Source organism: Macrobrachium nipponense, chromosome 40 (assembly GCF_015104395.2).
Source record: "Macrobrachium nipponense isolate FS-2020 chromosome 40, ASM1510439v2, whole genome shotgun sequence".
Taxonomy (NCBI): Eukaryota; Metazoa; Arthropoda; class Malacostraca; order Decapoda; family Palaemonidae; genus Macrobrachium; species Macrobrachium nipponense.
Window position 1 is genome coordinate 20,045,077 of NC_061101.1, and position 22,022 is coordinate 20,067,098.

Sequence of the window (22,022 nt, forward strand, 5' to 3'; positions counted from 1 at the left end):
GAAGCAAAGGGTTATCTGCTCTTCAAGAGATATGAAAGGAACTTTTGAACCTAGCTGCTCATGGGACAACATTGTGAGGAAAAGTCTTTCCCATATTTATTATTTATGTCCTTGAACTGAATAATATGAATGATAAGCCTCAGCAAATCTAAATATGCTGCCTCATCCCTTCTCATATCATTACACTAGTCCTGTTAGATCTTTTTTTTTTTTTTTTTTTTTTTTTATCTTTCCTTAATGCCACTACTAAACCAAAAGTGATAGCATTGTCTTGGTCTAGCCTCAAGAGGCATCTTTACTTCTCTACTGCATGACTCACAAGGAGGTTATGTATAAATTTGGTTTGATTGTGGGACACCTCTTCAAATGTATTGACAAATAATTTGGGCAAACCAGGTTAGACAAATCGTTTGACGATGTAAATGCCTCTTTAGCCTTCCTATATCTTGTGTATTACAATATGTCATAAAATTACTATATATATTAGTTACTTAGAAATTTCCATAAACATTGATTGTTCACCTTTTAGTGCTCATTTCATGAAAATGAAAAATCTGTTATTTAAGTATTGATTAGTCAATTAAAGCAGGGGTAAGTTTCATTATGTGAATAGTGTAAAATTAATAAAGAAATTGATTAGTTGATAAAGCAGGGGTTACATCTTCAGATTTTTTAAAATAACTTTTGAGAGATGGTTCTGCTGCTATAAATAATATATCCATGTGCCTGTTGTTGAGATCATTTTTTTTCTAGTTGCAGCCAAAAAGACTTCATTTGAAACTTGATACATAAGTAGATGAAATAAGGATATGTATATGTAGTCTTTAAATGATAACCTGCCAGTTAGTTCCTGCACCACCCAAGGATTCATTTAGAATACTATGGACCAAAGCTGATTCCGGTCTGACGTATAGATATTTTTTCAGTTTCTAATTGCTTGTTTGGCCAGGTTCTGAAAGGTCAGTTATTTTGTAGTACATTGATCCACTCAGGATGTCATTAATTTAAATTTGCTAACCATTAATAGGTAGTGAAAACATTCCAGTGTATAATCCTACTTTTATTTCTGATAGAATTAAATAAACCATTAAACTACTGTTACCTTATGGAATTTTTTTTATACTAAAAACTCTCTCTCTCTCTCTCTCTCTCTCTTCTCTCTCTCTCTCTCTCTCTCTCTTCTCTCTCTATGCCTCTTCTCAGTCGTCTCTCTCTCCCTCGTCTCTCTCTCTCTCTCTCTCTCTCTCTCTCTCTCATTCATATAATTTACGTTCTGTCTGTGGCCTGACTGAATTCTTGATCTGTTGTAAGCAGTTTCCTTCTAAATGAGAGAATTGTGGAGGTTCATTCTCCTGATAATATTAAATGGGTTGTCACAGTTGGAAATGTAATTTGCTCATTTCTATCACATGATCTTTTTAACAATCGGGAAATGATCATGTTGAAGCAGAATGCATATCCTTTTCTGGTAACCTTTGTGATGTGTTTAACCACCAGTGGCAAAGCCTTATACAGATTGTAAATATATTGTTAATTACATGTAATTTAATGTTTTTATACAAAATAAAATTTTGAAATATTAGTTATTTTGTTATGCCTATTTTAGATTGAATTCATTGTGGTTCATCATAATGATGATCAAGCATTTATATTGGGAGAGGGTGTTGGGGCAGTGATAGCAGTGTATATCACAATAAAATTAATTTTGCAATAATGTTATTCTTCTGGGAGCACAGACCTTCATCTTTTTGGTGTATACCTTGGGTACATGCTGGTTCAGTCTTTCAAGCAATCAATTAGCAATGCGTGGATGAAGTACAGTTGGCTTCGTAAATTCCAGTATGTATATCACAGCAAGCTAAGGAGACGTTTGGCAAGCAAAGGGAACAATTAGTAACCACTGGTTCCATGCAATGTAAATACACCACACGAACAAACAAACAAGTAACTCACTAATTTGTAGGTAATATCCTTTGTTCAGCTAATGAGCTGCCATCTACATTGCCTGGTGATCACAGTTCTAAATGTCAATATACAACAAAAAGCACCTTCACAAAGAAATATTTAAGTAACAATGTGGACTTGATAGATATATCTTTGCATGTGGTGTGCACCCAGTTTCAATTTGTGAAATCAATTTACTGGTGGTAAAGAGATCATTTGATTCTTTGTGAGCTCAATAATGCATGTTGGGAAAGTTACCCCAGCCCCTTTGTTAAACCCTCTTGTCAATGGAACCTTTATTAAGGTTCACTGTTCTAATTGCTACAGTTGTGGGGTCCTTTAGGTGCTTTGAATCTGGTCAACAGTCTTATCTTAGGGTTAGAGTGTACCCCACCATCCGGCAATCAAGCAAACTGCTTCCCAATACTACTGTGAGAGATACCCTAGGAACTTCAATCAAGCTCCTACAAATAACATGTAGCTTAGACCAGTTCTCTTTCTGTCGGGGAAGGACTCCAGAAATCTGGAGGTAATTGTACTTTTTTTCCCTTACTCTCCAAGCTCTCCACAAGGGAAAAGAAGTCCAATGAGACCTCTCAGACGATCCACAGCATTTGAATAGTGGCCTCTCTAGGCTGTGGGTCATTGCAATCCAGCTTCAATATGTCATATATAGTCCATGGTGCCAAAAGTGAAGGATAATTGACAGGTGTGAATGTTATCCTCCACTAACCTACCATACCTCTCAGTGAGATTGCCTTATCAAAGTCACATGGCTTCACCATAGAATGTATGCTGAAGGCGTACGACAGACAGGATGGCTCTAAGACCTCGTGAATCATCTCCCTCCCCGCTGTAAGTAAAAATCTGCCGTTGCTCTTTCCCCAACCCCTGTAAGTAAATATCTGCCATTGCTCTTTCCCCGCCTCTCTGTAAGTAAATATTTGCCGTTGCTCTTTCTGACTTTATCTCCTTCGTAGTCTGCATGTTCTCTTCCATCTTACTATATCCAACCTCTGGTTATTACTACCAAGTGCTATTAATAACAGGTACATTTTGATGTAATTGGCATAGACATTCCACATTCACAAAACTTTGCCGATCAGTCAAATGGGATAAGGAATCGTGATTAGGAAGGGTTATATTTGAATTTAATTGTGAGAGTTCAAGGTGATGCCATCCGCTGAAGAAAGTTTGGACTATTCGGTTTGAATTATTAACTTGATTTTTGCAACAAAACCGGGCAAGTAACGGACCAGAGGGCATTACGTAAAAACTGTGTTCGAACACCAAGCCCTGCGACTAACAGACTAAATAATGGTGAATCTACTGCTGGGGGCCACTATTCTTGTAAAGAGAAGACACATTGTGAAATTTCTTTGGTTAAAGTTGCAAATGTAAATGCAGCAAATCTCCATATGCCTCATTTCTTGTGATTAAGGGGTGTAGTGCCATCAGTGCACCTCATGCAGTGCACTGTAGGCAATACTTAAGATTCTTTGCAGCATGCCTTCAACCACTAGCTATAACAGCGCCTTAGTAGAGTGATGGGTATGGTCCTGACCTGCCACCTCGGTGGCCATGAGTTTGATTCTCGGGCATTCCATTGAGGGGTTAGAGATGTGTATTTCTGGTGATAGAAGTTCACTCTCGACCTGGTTCGGAAGTCTCGTAAAGCTGTCGGGCCCATCGCTAAATAACCACTGGTTCTTTGCAACGTAAAAACACCATACGAACAAACTAGCTTACTTTCCTTTTACTGTGCCTCCTTTCATTTGGTTCATTGTGTAACTAGGTTTACCTCCTGTTACAACTTTCAAACCTTTTACTGTCAATTTCTGTTTCAGCGTTGAATGATCTCATAGGGCCCAGTGCTTGTCCATTGTCCTAAATTCTATATTCAAATCAATCTCTTTATCATGATTGAACCATCTATCTGAGTTCCACAGAGTAGATTTGCAAGTCTGGTCCTAAAATGTCACGAGCTCAATGGAAAAGACACTATGCTCTCGATGCTATCCCAAAACGGGACATAACATTCATACAAAAAAGAAATAAAATGGAAGAGTAGTATGTGGATAAAAAAAAAAAAGTCAGAATGAAAATTACTAACAAGTAGCAATACAAACAGACTTATGAAATAAGTTGTATAAGAAAAATGTAAGAGGATGATATATATGGTCATTTTGCAATAAATATTATTGTTGCTGGCAATTGATAAGCTCGATATAAGCAAGAGTTGCAGCGCACGAAACATGGTAAGCCAACGCTCTGTTCAATAAGTGAAGAGTGGCTATTGGATAGGGATGATTGATTGATTGATTTACAGATTTTAGGCGCACATGCCAAGCACTTGGGCAACTAAGGCCATTCACCGCTGAAACAGAAATTGACACCGAAAATGTTTGGAATGTGTAACAGGAGGAAAACCTCGCAGTTGCATAATAAATCAATTGTTATGAGAGGATGGACATGGACAGTAAGCTGAGACGGAAGAAAGAGAATATGAACAATGGCACACTCTCTAACAATTATTTCATTGTGCAACTGCGAGGATTTTCTCCTGTGCACCTTCCAAAACTTTTACTGTCAATTTCCGTTACAGCGCTGAATGATCTTATCATTGTAGCGAAACTGAGGAAGAGTTAGTTACTCACAGATGGTTCATCCTTTATTCAGTAATGAAAGTATGAATGTGGCAGTGAGTGCCCTTTTGTTCCTTTCTGGAGAGTGTCGTTATCAGCGGAAATGATTAGCAAGGTGTGGAAGTCGTCTCCACATGACAGCAGAGGATACCACACACACACACACACATATATATATATATATAATATATATGATATATATATGATATATATATATATATAGATATGATAGATAAATAGACAGATAGATAGAGAGAGAGAGAGAGATAAATTGAATATTTTATTATTTAATTCTTAATGCTTTTGTCATTACCAAATCCGACCTAAGATATGTTTAGTGTTTAAGTACTGGTTTCGGTTTATTGCCAGCATTTTTTGTTCGTTGTTTATGTTACTGTCAGCCATACTGCAGAATAAGATGATTCTAGTTCCGACTTCGGGACGTTCTCCTTGCCCCCTTTCTTTTCAGCATTTGTGAACAGTCACGAAGAACACCGAGATACTGCACATCACGGTTTTGTTAAAGAATGCCCATTGCCAATTAATTCTTCACATTGTATTAGTAACATCCTGCCATAGCTCAGTCATTTTATGTCTATCACTATTTCAAGAGGCAACGATCTTCAATTCATAGCTCACTGCGGGAGTGTTTACACAGAGGTTTCATAAAATTAGATGCACTGGCATTTCTCCTGCCCGCACCCCTTGAACTGATATCTTTCAGAGAATATCTTAGGTTTTTTTTTTCTTTGCAATTTTATTTTTCATGCATCTTGGGAAAAAATCTGGGTTTCCAAATATTGCAACAAAATCTGTAAACCACGTTACCATAAAATGATCGAACTACTTGTTTGAGTGAATTCACAGTAGTTCATATAATAACGAGCTGTATACAATAACCGTAACAATTCTCAGAGAGAGAGAGAGAGAGAGAGAGAGAGAGAGAGAGAGAGAGAGAGAGAGAGAGAGAGGAGAGAGAGAGAGAGAGAGAGAGAGAGAGAGAGAATATTTTAGAATATTTTTCCACTTCCCTGAGGAGCATTTGGTGCTGTTCATTTTAACCACAGTTTTCTTTGCAAAGAAACACAAACTTTGACATCTCTTCATATGTAATAGTTTTAAGTAATAATGAATTAGTTATGAATTTTACATAATTATTGTGTTATTTAGTTATATCAGTTTGTTTCATTGCGGTAAAAACTTAGACGTGATTGCTCGACAATATGCATTATTGGCAACTCCCTTATAGAAAACTTCTCGCTACCATTTACACTATACGTATGACGACTATTAAGAAAATATTTTAATATACCCGTGCATCATACGATAAAACAACAAACGTTATTCAAATTTAATTCACTAAAGTTTCATAGCTTGTTTAAAGGCTCGTCTGGTCTAATGTGACGTCACAAACGTAGATGCTGCTGCACGTGCACTTCCTAGTGTTGCCATAAAAAGGATTGGTTTAATATTAATTTATTATTTAAATTTTTGTTCAATTTGCCTCATTCAATTATTCATAATGTATAGTGGGGTATCATTGAAGTTATTAGTGCATTAAGGATAAAATCAGGCATTTCGCTTATATTGACAATTGATGCTTTACTTCTTAGCGCATCGCTTCCGTGAATCACTGGCAACGGTCGACCTCAAGCAATATGCGACCATTTTCAGGGGTCTCTATTAAGTTAACTGGGTCTGAAAAAACATTACTTCATACATTTCCAAAGAGTGTGCACCCTATGAATTTTGGCCGTATAAATATTGACTTCTAAAATTGCACTTACTAGTCTCTATTGTCATTTCATTATTGACCTTCAGGTAAAAGTGTGTAATTTTAGGATATCACGTAAACTCGGTCGTTCATTGGTCAATTGCTTCGCCATTGATACTGAACAAGTAAGAGAACAGTAAACTGTTATACACTGCTTTATAATGAATATATTATCTTTATATGGGGTAACAACACCATATAAATAATTTATATGAGGTAAAACAATTGAAAAGATTAGAATTTAATTTTTATTTACTTTAAAGTGACTGTAATTATGTAGAATATCTTGTTGCTTGGGCGAGTCCTCGAGAGTATTGGAACCGTCTACTAGTCTGATGTGTAAGGTGAAAATTTAGTGTGTCTGCTGGTAAGGGGTTTCCTAATTATAAAGCTGATTCCCGTTCATATCTGGGGCCTAAACCATGAACGAGGATCAGGATCGGGACCAGAAACCCCTGAGAGAGTAATGCGAATGATGTGTGTGTGGGAAAGTAAACGTTGTACAATGAAAACTTGAGAAGGAAAGAGATAGTGAACGAAGGTGCCAAACTGGATATGACGAAAATGGCTGACAACAAACTCATAGGCTAGTTCTTGCGTTGAACAATTTTGGCTACGTTATGGTCCAAGACGCAGCTGGGACGAGGAGTGAGAACAGCAGGTGAGATTCCTTTAGGTCAGCGGCAGTACTGGATATGGTTATAGTAGATTGAGAACGCCTGCGAAAAGGCGGAAAGGCCACTGTAAAATTGGCAGCTGCTACACCACGAAGTTCTGCCACACTTCCAAACGGGTTTGTTTACGTTTCATTTTTTGTCTCCCGTAGAGCAAGTTCCTCCTCGCTTGGACGTCGGGGGTTACAATATTCCCTCATTGGAACTAGGTAGGTTGTGTTGATGTTTGACTAGCATATGTGCTATTCATCGTTGTAAGATTGCGTGTCACGTAGCCTGCTTACGGAAGAGTGTCAAAAGGAAAGTAAACGTGACAAGGCGGGCAGGTCTTGGTGCCCCTGTGGCACTCCTCCTCCTCCTGCACGGTGACATGACGACTGACTGTTCACTGTGTAGCAGCTGAACTCGAGTACCTTTAACACCTTAAGCCTCTCTTACCCTGGTAGCTAATTTATTTTGGGAGTAAGAACTCTTCTGAGAAGCAGCTTAATATAAAATGTAATTAGCTAGCTAGGGTAAACATCAGAGTGGACTGGCCAACTCACTGACTACCACGGTTTTGGCCACCCTCCAAAAAAGTACTTCAACATGTCCTGACACCAGAGATGGTCATGTCATGAGTTGGTGCTGATAGCAGGAGCTCAAGACCTCTACTCTCCTTTTGAAGTAAGTATTTTCTCCAAAGTTAGAAATTAAGGCCATATTTTAAAATTTAAACAGATATAGTGAAGTGTGGCCAGCGCAGTGCACACTACCCCGAAATGCTTTCAAAATTTTTACTTACAAATCAAAAAGTTAAGAAAATTGACGCCATCTCGATGTTTGCGGAGTCGCTTTTGTCAACAAACTTCCCATTTCCTGTGCTAAATCCGCACACCACTTGTACCCATAGATGGTGGGGCACTTTCATCACAAAATCGTAAACCCGACCTCTAACCAGAACTTATCTAAGGGGAATACGGCATTCTTTGTGACGTTTTGCAGCATTTTGCGCTCTTCAGTTGTTTATCAGTATTGTCAATTGGTATGTGTTTACCCTCCAAACTGGGTATAGGATAAAACAACTCATGGACGATCCACCATCATCCGCTCGGGTGGCCGGGTCTTATTCACTCAATATTTATTTGGTGGAAACAAGAATACAATTACAACTCTAGGATAAACAATCATGGACGATCCACCATCATCACGCTGGCCGGGTCTTATTCACTCAATATTTATTTGGTGAAACAAGAATACAATTATTTACAAACTCTAAGCATACCATTCAAAAGATTGAAGTTTCGTCAACTAATGTGATATATGAAAGCCCCATATAAACTAAAATAGCATGTGACGCTCTTCATAAAATATGTTTGCAAGGCAGTTTTGAAATCCAATATGGCGGTTATTGTCAGGCTGGCCGGTCTAATCACAGAGTATCCAACATCTTTCCCAGCCTTCCCAGCAATCATTTGAACAATGTTAGCGTATAATATATGTAAAACGTTTATGATCTTACTCAAATTGCAGCTGTAATCAAGCACAATAAAACATCATTTTGTTGCCTATATATATTAGTGAAAGTATGAAACTTGTTATTCCCAGGGTCATGGTTTGACTGAATTCATTTTTTACCTTGTAACCGGTGGTTTTATCCATACTGCCATCACAACTCCACAGTGCGTATTTGATTGTAATTATACACATTATTGGTCTTAATCCACTCCAAATTGCACTTGTACCACGTTGCTGTTCCTGGTTCCTAAGCGGTCACTCCACAAACACAGTTAAGAGCAGCAGACAACGACACTGTTTATGAGGTGCAAAGCTTTATTCCCTTAATTGTTTACTTTACTCATTATTTAGTTTAACTTTACTTTGTTACTTCAAAATGTTTATTTAATTCATGTATATTATCCCTTTTTTGCAACCAAATTACCCCAAAAAATTACAGATATTTCTAAAGTAGATACAATCCAATGTTTTCTACCTTGTTGTACATCTGGCTGCCAAAAACCATTGCGGAGCAGACGACGATTAGTGGATTATATATATATTTTTTTCTAGCACTTTTGTCATTAAGTCTGTATTAGTATTTGATTTTTTAATAACTGTATGCCAGAAATAAATGTAACCTTTAATGTTTGCATGCTAAGAATGGCAAAATCTTCGTTGCCACATTAGTGGAGCTTCACACATACGCCAATGCATTATCATAAACTGTTTCCATGAATTCTAGTTGTCATAGTAATGCAATAATGATAAAATTGCTTTAATATTCATGTATAAATACTTCCATTACATTGGCTAATTTCACCAATTTCCACGTTTTGTGTAAGTCTTATACCCAGAAGGACAGGGGTGGCGGTGGAGGGTGGGGGAGAGGGTAGGTGGAACTTTTTGTGTGTTCGTATCCATTTCTGGATAATGGAGTTTTTGTCTCTTGGTACAAGGACAGGTGTCTTTATTCTTTACGATTAGTGATTCACGATACCCTTGTGAATTACGGCACTGGGTGTAATGCACTATAGCAAAATCTCGTTCTGATACGAGTGTTCGCTACAAAAATATTGCCAAAAAATGTGCCTGCACTGTCTCTGAACCCATAGTAGGTATGCTGCTTAGTTGTCAGTCAAGTTTTTTGTAGTCAAGTATTTTTTACAAGCTAGCTATTGTATAAATTTGTATTTTTCTCAATCAAAACATACGCTCCTCAATGCTAACTTTCCTCTTTTAACAACTCTCTGGTCATTGCAAATTCGGCCCCATGAATTTCTTATGGTGCGAAAACAGACAGAGGCCCAGTGACCGAAAGCGATTGCGTCACACTACGGTGGTAATCTCTCCTGGCAGTAAAACATTTTCATATTATCCAAAAAGTAAATAATAAAGATATATATGCGCATTACGATTATAACAATTACATGAATAGCTGATAACAGTCTGCATGAATAACTGGTAAACTGTTCTGCAAGAAAGTCGAGTATAGGAATTTGGTAATTCTAAGTCCGCATTCCGCGGTACAGTAGACTATGGCAGTTGACGTTTTCCTATGTTATTTTACCTGCTGAACAAGAATTTAAAGTAATATTTATTCTGTCGACTGTAATTAAACCGTAATTTACCTCTGAAGACTACATGACAGTACAAGGGGTACGATGTACCAACTACAGAGTTCAAAGGTAAATAACAGATTAGTTACAGGCGACCGGAAAAATATTACCTTGAACTCTTGTAAAGTAAGCAAAATAAACATAGGAAAACGTCAATTGCCATAGTCTACTTCGACTGAACAATCTTCGAAGCATTGGTTCGAGGCCATGAAACGTAAACAAACCGCCATATTTGAATGCTGGTAGGGGATGTCTGATACGTAACTAATAGGGAGCCTTATGTCCGGTAAAGGGGGGGGGTGGGGGGGGTTACCGGAAGAGGAAGGCAGAGGTACGAGTTGTAAAGCCACGCTGGAATATGGTGGTAAATAATTCCCACTAAATATCACCGACATCAAAAGCACTAAACCTTTGGAACACTAAAACACAATATAACAAAGTACATAAAGATTAGGAACCTTACCTTGAAAGAGGTGGAGGATAGAGTTTCAGCAGCCGCTTTCACGAAGGCATGGAGCCTCGTCTTGGGTCGTGGAAGTGGATTTTAAAGTACGCCACTGCCGTGATCTTGACAGTATATCACCAACCTTTCATACTGCCCCGAGTAATGGGCTGAAATGTCTTTATAACTAACGAAACCGTTAACACATGTACGGGGCAGAGTCGAGTTAGTAATATTAGTATGAGGCCCGGTGGAGGTGCCTGGGAGTGCTTCTGTCATCTGGCTGGTTGACACTGCAAGTTTGTCAGGAGGAAGGAGGGTGGGGGGGGCTGGAGACCACGAAACAGAGTAGGGAGGATTGGTGGGTGGGGGGTAAATATTCATGTTTGTGGAAAAAAAAACACGAACACTGTATTGTAATGGGTGGACAATATATGGAAGTGAGGGAGCCTGTTTGGGGGTAATTGAGCTAATAATGCATACATACATGAAAATATATATTATATATATTGTCTATAGCACCAGTTTTTTTACATCTGGTATTTACACATCTGGCACTTAAGTATAAATATCAAGTACAAGTCTAAGACCATTTTATGAATAATGAATAGAATATTATAAAGTTTCAAGGATCAGAGTGGCCCAGTTCAGGGGTGATTGAACATAACAAGAAATGTTGAGGACAATTGTAAAAATGGTGTAACCTAACCAGTGGGCTCCCCCATCCCCAAAGCCCACCTTAAATAAAGGCAATCTTAGAAGTGTAACATATAGGTTAGAATTGTAACCTAACCTAACCTAGTAGAACATGTTGCCTGACCGTACTCCCCCTTAAAGGAAGGTAATCTTAGAAATGTAAACTTAAAGGTTAGGATCGTAACTAACAAACCTACCTGAACATGTAACCTGACGGTTAGGGGATGTTGCCTCCGGGGACGGCCTCGCCCCCCCCCCCCCCCCCCCCCTAAAGGAAGGTTAATCTTAGAAATGTACCATATAGGTTAGGATCCTAACCTAACCCTATTAGAACATGTTGCCTGACCCGGGGAGGCTCGCCCCCCCCCCCCCCCCCCTTAAAGGAAGGTAATCTTAGAAATGTAACATATAGGTTAGGATCCTAACCTAACCTATTAGAACATGTTGTCCTAAGAGGCGTCGGAGGCCTAACCTGAACATGTTGCCTGACCGGGGAGGCTCGCCCCCCCCCCCCCCCCCCCCCCCCTGTACCCCCCCTTAAAGGAAGGTAATGTTAGAAATGTAACATATAGGTTAGGATTGTAACCTAACCAACCTAACCTAACCTAGTAGAACATGTTGCCTGACCGGGGGGCGTACCCCCCTTAATGGAAAATATTCTTAGAAATGTAACATATAGGTTAGGATCGTAACCTAGCAAACCTAAACCTAACCTAACAGAATATGTTGCCTGACCAGGGGGCTCTACCCCCCGTACCCCCCCCTTAAAGAAGGTAATCTTAGAAATGTAACATATAGGTTAGGATTGTAATCTAACCAACCTAACCTAACCTAGTAGAACATGTTGCCGACCGGGGGGGGGCGACCCCTTAAAGGAAGGTATCTTAGAAATGTAACATATAGGTTAGGATCGTAACCTAACCAACCTAACCTAACCTAGTAGAACATGTTGCCTGACTGGGGGCAGAGCCCCCCTTAAAGTAAGGTAATCTTAGAAGTGTAACATATAGGTTAGGATCGTAACCTAACAAACCTAACCTAACCTAACCTAACCTAGTAGAACATGTTGCCTGACTGGCGTACCCCCCCCCTTAAAGGAAGGTAATCTTAGAAGTGTAACATAGAGGTTAGGATCATAAGCTAACCAACCTAAGCTAATAGAACAAGTAATTGTTATGGGTCAGACAGGCACGTAAAGGTGAATATAGAAAAAAGAAGGGAGAAAAAATGCATGTGTGAATTGGAATGTCTGTAAAATGAAAAGATGTAATACCAATTTCACGAAAAATGTAATCCCATCAATTTCAAAAAATGTAATACTACCATTAATTTCACGTCATTGACAGAAAGGTCTTGAAACGTCCTAAAACTGCCTTCTAGTCCCACCCCTCAGAAGAGTTTCAGTGGCCTGCCCTCAATTGTAACGTAATAGGTATTGTAAGGTATATAAGGCAACATTATGAAGTGAGAACAAGTCAGTGCACATATTAAACAATACTATGATAAACGGAACAGAAATAAAAGCTTGAAATAATATTACACAATTGCAAAACAAATAAGGAAAAGGAATATATGTAACAATGCATGAATCCTTTCCAAAAGTCTCCTATCGCAACGTAGGGTTAATAATGCATCATGATTGGTTAAATACATGTAACCCCCTACATTTATCTCCTTAGGAACTTTGTGTCTGAACTAAAAGCTCCCTTATATCTCGGCGCATGCACTGTAGGATGGCGCATGCACTGTAGGATTCGGCGTCGTAATAGCAGTAGCAATAAGTGATTTTGGCTATGTAACAGCTCCATTATTATGTTTATTTATCGCTTTATATAAGCTTGTATTTCGTGTTTCAAATGTCATAAATAAGAGGAAATGACACAATAACACTACAAAACCTTCCCCCAAGTGTTTTACCTCGCCCAAAACCCCGCATTCCCTAGACTATGGCAGTTGCGGTTTTCTATGCAGTTTTACCTCCTGAACAAGCATTTTAAGTAATATTTATTCGGATGACTAAACACAGTGAAATACATTGGAGCCCCAATCCCTATGGATGTCGTATTCAAGGTTACATTCCTTGGCAGTCCGTGCGGAACTATTCTGTAGAAATTACCTAAAGCTTTGCACCTCATAAAGAGTGTAGTCGTCTGCTGCTCAATAACTGTGTTGCAGAGTGAGTGCTTAAGAACCAGGAACAGCAACGTGGTTCAAGTGCAATTTGGAGTGAATTATGACCAAATGTGTATAATTACAATCAAATAAGTACTGTGGAGTTTCAGTTGTGATGGCAGTAAGGCTAAAACCACCGATTACAAGGTAAAAATGAATGTAATTTTCTACAGAAGCACTCCGCATGGACTGCAAGGAACGTAACTACGGATCGACATCACTAGGGTTATTTGGCCATCCAATGTATTTCGCCGTGTTTAGTACTGGACCCTGGGGGTTAATTACAGTTGTCCGAATAAATATTACTTAAAATTCTTGTTCAGTAAGTAAAACTGCATAGAAAAACCGCAGCTGCCATAGTCTAGGCCGCTGCGGATAAGTACCCTAGATCTACCAAAATGAATTCAGTTCAAACCATGACTCCGGGAATAAAAAGTTTCATACTTTCACTAATATAGGCAACAAAATGTTGTTTTATTGTGCTGCTTACAACTGCTATCTTGCGTAAGATCAATAAACGTTTCATATATACGCTTACAATATTCAAATTAGTGCTGGGAAAGATGGTGGATTGTCTGTGGTTAGACCGGCTAGCCACACGATTGCCGCCATGTTGGATTTCAAAACTGCCTTGAAAACATATATTACGAAGAGCTCACATGCTTATTTTAGTTCGTATGGGGCTTTCATATATCACATTATGTTGACGAAACATCAATCTTTTGAATGGTATGCTTAAAGTTGTAATTCTATTCTTGTTTCACCATTTAAATATCGAGTGAATAAGGCCTGGCCAGCGCGATGACGATGAATCGTCTGCAGTTGTTTACCCTAGCCTATTAAAAAGACACTGTTCACCAAACACTGTTCTGGCTTAGTCCAATGCCTAACTAGGAACAAGTTTACTGTTTTGCAATGAAATTTAACTATGTCTTCAAATTTTATCCATTGTTGGCCGTTTCTATGGTAGGCTAGATTATGGGCTACTCACAGTCAGCAGATTGACTGATGTAAATCTTTTTGTGCCAAGGAAAATTATGAATTTCCTATCAGGACAAAAGGCATACTGGGTTGCATTGGCCTGGCCACCCATCTTGTGAGTGATAGGTCAAACAAAACTTTTCTGTAGGGACATGCCCATAACCAACCTTCCCATGGCCTAACATTAGGGCTAACTAAAGTTTCCCCTCAAAACTTATGGACCTAAATTAGAAGAAAAAATAAAAGTAAACAAACATCCCAAGGGAGACTGAATAAAATTCAATGAAACTTTCACAGCAGATAGGTGGGTCTAACTTGCCTATCTTTGGTCTCACATAAGGTAAAGTTTTAATACAATTGTATGCCGCAATAGGAGGACAACCCGACTGGACTAGAGGATCCAGTTTTCCCCAACCGCGTGTGGCTCCACCCTCCGTTTATTTACCAGTAGATCCCCCTTATTCCCGGTCTCTGGATTCCCGGAGAACTCTCCTATTCACTGGTTTTTTCCATCAATAAATATTCACAAGTTAGTGTATTCTGATGTTATCCATTCTGTAGAAAGAAGCATGTGAAATTCATGATACAGACCCCTTTAGTAAACCCTAAAAGGTAAGTTTTTTGGCTGTACAGTTTAGGTGTCTCATGTGTCTACAGTATACTACATTAGATTTCATATGGAGTGATATTTTTATTTTGGCCTTTCTTTTGTTCTTACCTATATGGCAATGTTGCAAGAATCTGTTCATCTGGCGAGTACCATATTTTTTGTTTATGATTAATGAAGAAATTTTATCTGCTACTTTTTACAGAAGGTTGAAGGTGAGATTTATTAATTTTTTCTAAAAGATCCTGAGTGAGTTCTACTTGAATAAGTACATTGAAATATATTTAAGTTTAACAAAAGAAAATTCTTTGGAGTGTGAGGAAATAATTGTGATAACTGCTCAACAATTTTTGTTTTCTGCTTGACTGCAATTACTTATTGCATTTTTTGCACAGTATATGAAAACGTTTTGTGAATAAAAAATTCCTCCCTGTGGGTATAATTGATTCTTTTCGGTATGGTTTTGGGTGTTTTATGCTGTGTGATTGTTGAACTGTCCCCTCAAGCAGCAGGCTTTATTTATGCTTGCATCTCATTTTCTTTATTGGGAAAATCTGTCTGCTGCCATATCCTGGCAAGGTAAGAGGAGGTTTAATGAACTTTTGTATACTATAATGTCAACATGTTTGGTCTTGTATTTTTACTTTCGTACAATATACAGTACCTTATAGAACAGTGGTGTTGCCTAGTGTCCTCTACTGGTAGGTCATTTTAGTCCAAGGATAGTTTGTACTCTTAATTGTAGTGTGATAATTGCTTTGTCCATTGCTATACAGTTCTTGAGTTTGCATTCTTCTGGTCATAGGGTTACTATTGTATTTGCCCTCAGGTATTTTATTCTTAGGGGATTTTGTTTAAACATTACACAATATGCAGTATAAGAATTGAAAAGTCGAAAGAAATCAGAATAAAAGGCAATCTCCATTGGAGATATGTCACAAATGTCAATCACCCAAGAGAAAACCAAGCAGGGAGCACATTTTTTTCAGGGGGTTCGTGTTACATGAAAAAATACTTTTATGGCAAAAGTCAGCTTTCTACCTATCACATTTTCATAGTTATTACAAAATAAGCAGCCCGTCCACCCAGTAAAACTGGACTCTTTCAGTCTCTGCATATTCTTTATCAAAGCCCAGCAGAGATTAGATGTTCATTATGGTATCTTAGAATTGTGTATCTCGGTATTCAGCTAACATGATTCAACTTGTAATAAGTTAGACAAGTTCCTAGCTATCCTGCCAGATGAGCTACTGGTCATTTAAGTAGCTCTGATACAGGCAGGGCATAATTGTACTTCAGTCTGTTACCTTGTACAGCATTCACTTGTGAAGTCAAATCCAACATTATTTCTTTCAATGAGTTTTATTCTGCGTGAATGTAAAACAGGATTCATTGTTAAAAATGTTTGTTTTACATCAGTGCATAACTGGAAATATTTTTAGATTGAAAATTGTTTGTATCTTAACTGTGAAGGATTTCTACTAGCCGAACTGTGTGTACTGCCCTACTAAAATAAAAAATACTTAAAGAATGAAGAATAGTAGTAGTAGTTCATAAGCAGTTCTGAAAATTATGCAGAAAACAGTATCTCATGGAATGATTTGTATCATTAGGAATGAAACGCATAAACAAAACAAAACAAGTCAAGGAAATAGTTGTTACCATTGAATGAAATTATTTTAGTAGATGAAACCTATTTACATGGAACAAGCCCATGGGGCCATTGACTTGAAATTCAGGCTTCCAAAGAATGTTGGTTTCAACCTCATACCGCAGACCCCACACTTCAGCGGTAACTGATCATGGTACAGGGACAGTAATTTTTTTATCCTCTGGAGTAGGCATGAACTCGCGACATCTGAGTGGCATACCATTTCGCTACCTACCATACCAGCAGACCAGCATAAACTTGCTGTAAAATATTAATAAAACAGAGCTGCTGTAGTACTGCTTTGATCAGGAATAGTACATCTTCCCCACCGTTATCCCTACATTAAGGGGTCAGTAGCCTGATGTGCCTTCTCCACTGCCTTCTATTAGAGGCATCATGCTCCACCAGACCTCTTCTCTCCATATATATCTTCCTTCACTTTATCTCTCCATCTAATTTTCTGAAGTACCTTGTAATACTAGTTGTTATAGTGGGACATTATGGGCTACATAATTAACTTCTAGTAGTAATTTTAAAGTAGTACAGTATACTTTCTACTAAAGACACTTCCTTGACTTGCAGTCAATCATTTTATGTATTGGTATAATACGTATATCCATAAGGGGCTTTTAAGACACTGTTTTGCACAGTGTACCCCCCCCCCCCTTATTCATGGAGGATGCATATCAGACCCCTCCCATCCCCGCAAATACATAGCTAGAATCCCCTATAAAAAATACTTAAAACTGCCTATTTTTGTTGTTTAGTTCAAACTCAAGAAAAATCCACTAAAATGCTTATACCGGCCATTTTTAATATTACAAAAAGTGCATTTAATCATGAAATTGATATGAAAATACAGTAATTTGTGGATATTTTTCATGGACAAATAGCATGAATACGCAAATTTTCCTGCGATAAGTGGGAGACATGGTCCATACAGAAATCTGCGAATGCAAGAATGAGAACAGGGTGAGATCTACTATATGTAACTTACCCAGTACAGTGGTACCTCATTCTTGTGTCGAACATCCATTTCTCAATTAAATTTTTTGAGAAAATTGTGCCGTACAAGAAAAAGTCTATTAACATTTGTTTAAATTCACAATAGTATAAAGTTTAATGATACCCATTTTCGACGAAATAGATGAAAGAATGAATCATTTCAGCATAAAATTTAATATAATAAAAGAGTAAAGTATGTGACGTCACGCGCAGTTTGTTGATATGTTGAGGAGAGGAGAAGAGAGAGAGAGTTAAAATATTACCGTATGTATGTAGAAGCAATAACAATACACATAAAAAAAGGGAATTCGAAGTAAATTTTACATAATGATAAAAATATGAAAACAGTCAAATGCAATAGTCACAATACATAAATAAGTCTTCATTGACCCAGTGTTTGGTGGGCCGAATGAAACAGTATAGTTTAATTAACCCTTAAACGCCGAATGGACGTATTAAACGTCGAGTCAAATCTCCCCCGATTTCCGAATGGACGTACCATACGTCGGCTCAAAAAAGTTTTTTTTTTAAAATTCGCGGAAAAATACTTATAGGCCTACCAGCCGAAAACTTTTGTATCACGCGCTTGGGGGGATGCTGGGAGTTCACGGATCAAGGCGTTGTTTTGTTTACAATCGTTACGCAGGCGCGCAAGCGCGAATTTCTTTCTTATCACACTAAAAAGTATCAGTGACCAAATCTCAAAAATTATTTCGTCACTTTGACATAATTTTTGCACCGTTTTAAATTATCCGTTACATGAAGTATTATATATGAAATGTGGCGCAATTTCATTTAAAATACAACAAAAAAATACTCATGATTGTAACTTTTATCAGTTTTGAAATATTTTCATATAAATAAACAACGATAAGTGCCAAAATTTCAACCTTCGGCGGGTCAACTTTGACTCTACCGAAATGGTCGAAAAACGCAATTGTAGCTAAAACGCTTATATTGTAGTAATATTCAACTATTTACCTTAATTTTGCAACAAATTGGAAGTCTCTAGCACAATATTTTGATTTATGGTGGAATTTTATGGAAGAAACTTTTTCCTTACGTCCGCGCGGTAACTCTTCCGAAAAAAATCATACATGCGATTGTGGTAATGTTTGCACCATTTTAAAATTAGCCGTTACATAAAGTTTTATATATAGAAATGTGCGCAATTTCATGCACAATACAACTAAAAACACCCATGGTTGTAGCTTTTATCAGTTTTGAAATATTTTCATATAAAAAATGATAAGTGACAAAATTTTCAACCTTCGTCAATTTTGACTACCGAAATGGTCGAAAAACGCAATTGTAAGCTAAAACTCTTATATTTTAGTAATATTCAATCATTTACCTTCATTTTGTAACAAATTGGAAGTCTCTAGCACAATATTTCTATTTATGGTGAATTTATGAAAAAAATAACATTTTCCTTACGTCCGTGCGGTAACTCTTCCGAAAAAATCATACGTGCGATTGTGGTAATGTTTGCACCATTTTAAATTAGCCCGTTACATAAAGTTTTATATATGAAAAAAGTGCGCAATTTCATGTAGAATACAACGAAAAATAATTGAAGGTTGTAGCTTTTCTCATTTTCGAAATTATGCGAAGTCTCTAGCACAATATTTCGATTTATGGTGAATTTATGAAAAAAAACTTTCCTTCCCTCCGCGCGCGGATTCTCCGCCATAAATCTCCGAATTGCGTACATCGAATTCTCGGAAAATTTGCTCCGTTTCATATTAGGCATTTCATAGAGTTTTATATATGAAAATGTGCGCAATTTCATGTAAAAAAATAAAAGGAAAAATATTTGAAGGTTGTAGCTTTTCTCATTTTCAAAATATTTGCATATAAATCACAGTAAATAGAAAAAAAACCACGTTCGGTCAACTTTGACTCTACCGAAATGGTCGAAAAAAGCAATTGTAGCTAAAACTCTTACAGTATCGTAATATTCAATCATTTGTATTAATTTTGAAACAAATTGGAAGTCTCTAGAACAATATTTAGATTTATGGTGAATTTAAAAAAAAAAAAATTTTTACGTCTGCGCGTTACGAATTCGTACATAATTTTGTGATAATATTTTTCCGGTGTTGCTTTTATTGTTTTACAATGTATTATATATCAAAATGATTGCAATTTAGTGTACAATACAAGAAACGAAAAAAAAAAAGAAACTCGTTAGCTTTTACCGTTTTTTTGCACAGCGTGATTTTAATACAATTATGTATGATTTTTTTTTTTTTCGCTACCATATATCGCATTATTTACATATGATAATTATATTATTTTTCATTTCTGATAGTTTCATACTAAATTTCAGGCAATGATAAAAAAAGGAGCCAAAAATGAACTCTTAATCTTCAAAACTAAGCGCGCTGTGATTTTTAAAAAAATTATTTTTTCCGCTAACGCGCTCACTCAAAACCAGCTCCGGAATTCGGGGGAGTTTTTGATTTTTACCGCTTCGGCGTTTAAGGGTTAACCAATTCAACAAAATCTTAAATGAAAAAAACTAAGTATAAATGAAAAAACTAAGTTTCACAATAAAATTTAGCATAAACGATTAACAAAATCATTCGTCATTGAGGTGATGCTCAGCTAACTTGAGATACAGGAAGGCAGCATTTATGTTTTTGTGGAATATTGAATGAATGATTTTAAGTTTTCATTTGCCGTAATATTGTTGAGTAGAGAAGAAGAGACAGTAAAAACTTAACTATAATATGTATGTAAAAGCAGTACCAGTACATAATAGAATATTTTACAATAAATTTAACATAATAATAGAGCACAAAAACAATCAAATGCTATGCAGTATATAATAGATATATTATTTGAGCCAGTATTCTGTGCGCTGAGTGAAATGATGACAGAAGAGGAGAGGGAAGACGGGTCTGCTCCCTACTGGTCTTTCCAGCTGGGCTGGGATGATTGTTCGTCCGATTCTTTCACTTACACTCGATTTGCCCTAATCACTTCTTTTGTAAAAGTAAAATACCTTTTTAGTGACAATTGCTTGTTATGATTTTTTTACCACTGTAAGTAGTACTAACTCAGCTCCATAATAAACACACTGAAGCTGTGTTCAACTTCTGCGTGCCTTCGCTTGTTTGTTTAGATGAGTTCCTTGTGAAAAGTTATCTCTCTCTCTCTCTCTCTCTCTCTCTCTCTCATCTCTCTCTCTCTCTCTCTCTCTCTCTCTCTCTCTCTCTCTCTCTCTCTCTGATGACAGTCGATTCCTTTGATTGTTCTTGTAGAATGTGAATAAAATTGATTTTGTTATCAACCTTTTGCCTACTGCAACTGTTTCAGTTTCCTCAAGGGGCTCCTGCCTCTCCTCCCTCCATCCCCCTGCCCGAGCCTTGCACCATTTTCACCAACAGTTTGCAAATCACATACAGAAACAATACATATAACATACTATTTTATATAGTCTTAATTTAACTTTTGAACTCATTAACAAGAAAAAAAAAATGTGAAAAATGGACTTTTTGGGTTGGCTGGACTGAATTATCCTGATTCCCTTTATTTCTTATGGGGATATTTGTTTCATATTTCAAACAAATATAATTTCAAACAGCCTTCTGGAATGGATGAAGTTTGAAGTCTGAGATACTACTGAATATAAGTGTAGGTGAAGGTATTGTTTTCTGTTGTACTATTGTCGGTGCTGCGCCTTGGGCAGGGGCATCTGTTTGTTAGTCTTCACTAGCGTTCGGAAAATATCCTCCACTATGAGCTGTGAGGCTCCCACTTATGTAGTAGGCAACCCGTGGCTAAGATGAACGCAATACCAGAGGCAGTATCATGATGCTTCTGCTCTCTTAACAGGTAAGGAGTCAACAAGCACTCTGTGAGCGTTAGCAGAATTTTGTTCTCATTGTTTTTATTAACATTGTTTGGGAATAGAATAGTCCATGTATCTCACCTCCTGTCAATGTGGGAATCAGCTATTTAATTATTTGGCAAGTTACTACATATACAAAAATGGTATTTTTGAAATAGAATTAGATTTTGTATATGTATACTTACCAAGTATATAATTACAGAATGGGAGCCCACCCGTCTCCCCACTCGTGGACGTTTACATAAACAAAATGGTTCACTGCTCAGTTGTTCCAAAAGTGGGTGGGCCATTTACCTTCACTGTTAAAAGAAAATAATTGCTACTGCAAATTTCAGAATTTAGATTTAGCTGCCAGTGCTTTTAAACTTAGCTATGTAGTTTGGTATGTATACTATACAAAATCTAATTTTGTTATAAAGATACCAACTTTCTTAATTATCAAATTGTATCACATTCAGATTACAGTTTGTAAATGTT

General features: G+C 37.3%; 1 protein-coding gene across 5 annotated transcripts in view; it reads left to right on the forward strand.

Moving 5' to 3' along the window:
• The first annotated feature begins 6,678 nt into the window (after window positions 1–6,678).
• LOC135211973 (homeodomain-interacting protein kinase 2-like) overlaps window positions 6,679–22,022 on the forward strand; it is a 223,871-nt gene continuing 208,527 nt past the window's right edge. For 2 of the 5 annotated variants that reach the window (XM_064245232.1, XM_064245234.1), the window contains exon 1: window positions 6,679–7,024. The gene's annotated coding sequence lies outside the window, so the exon portion shown is untranslated. Of the gene's footprint in view, window positions 7,025–15,510; window positions 15,610–22,022 lie in introns of those variants that run through there. The other 3 variants (XM_064245235.1, XM_064245236.1, XM_064245233.1) reach the window with 2 other exon arrangements.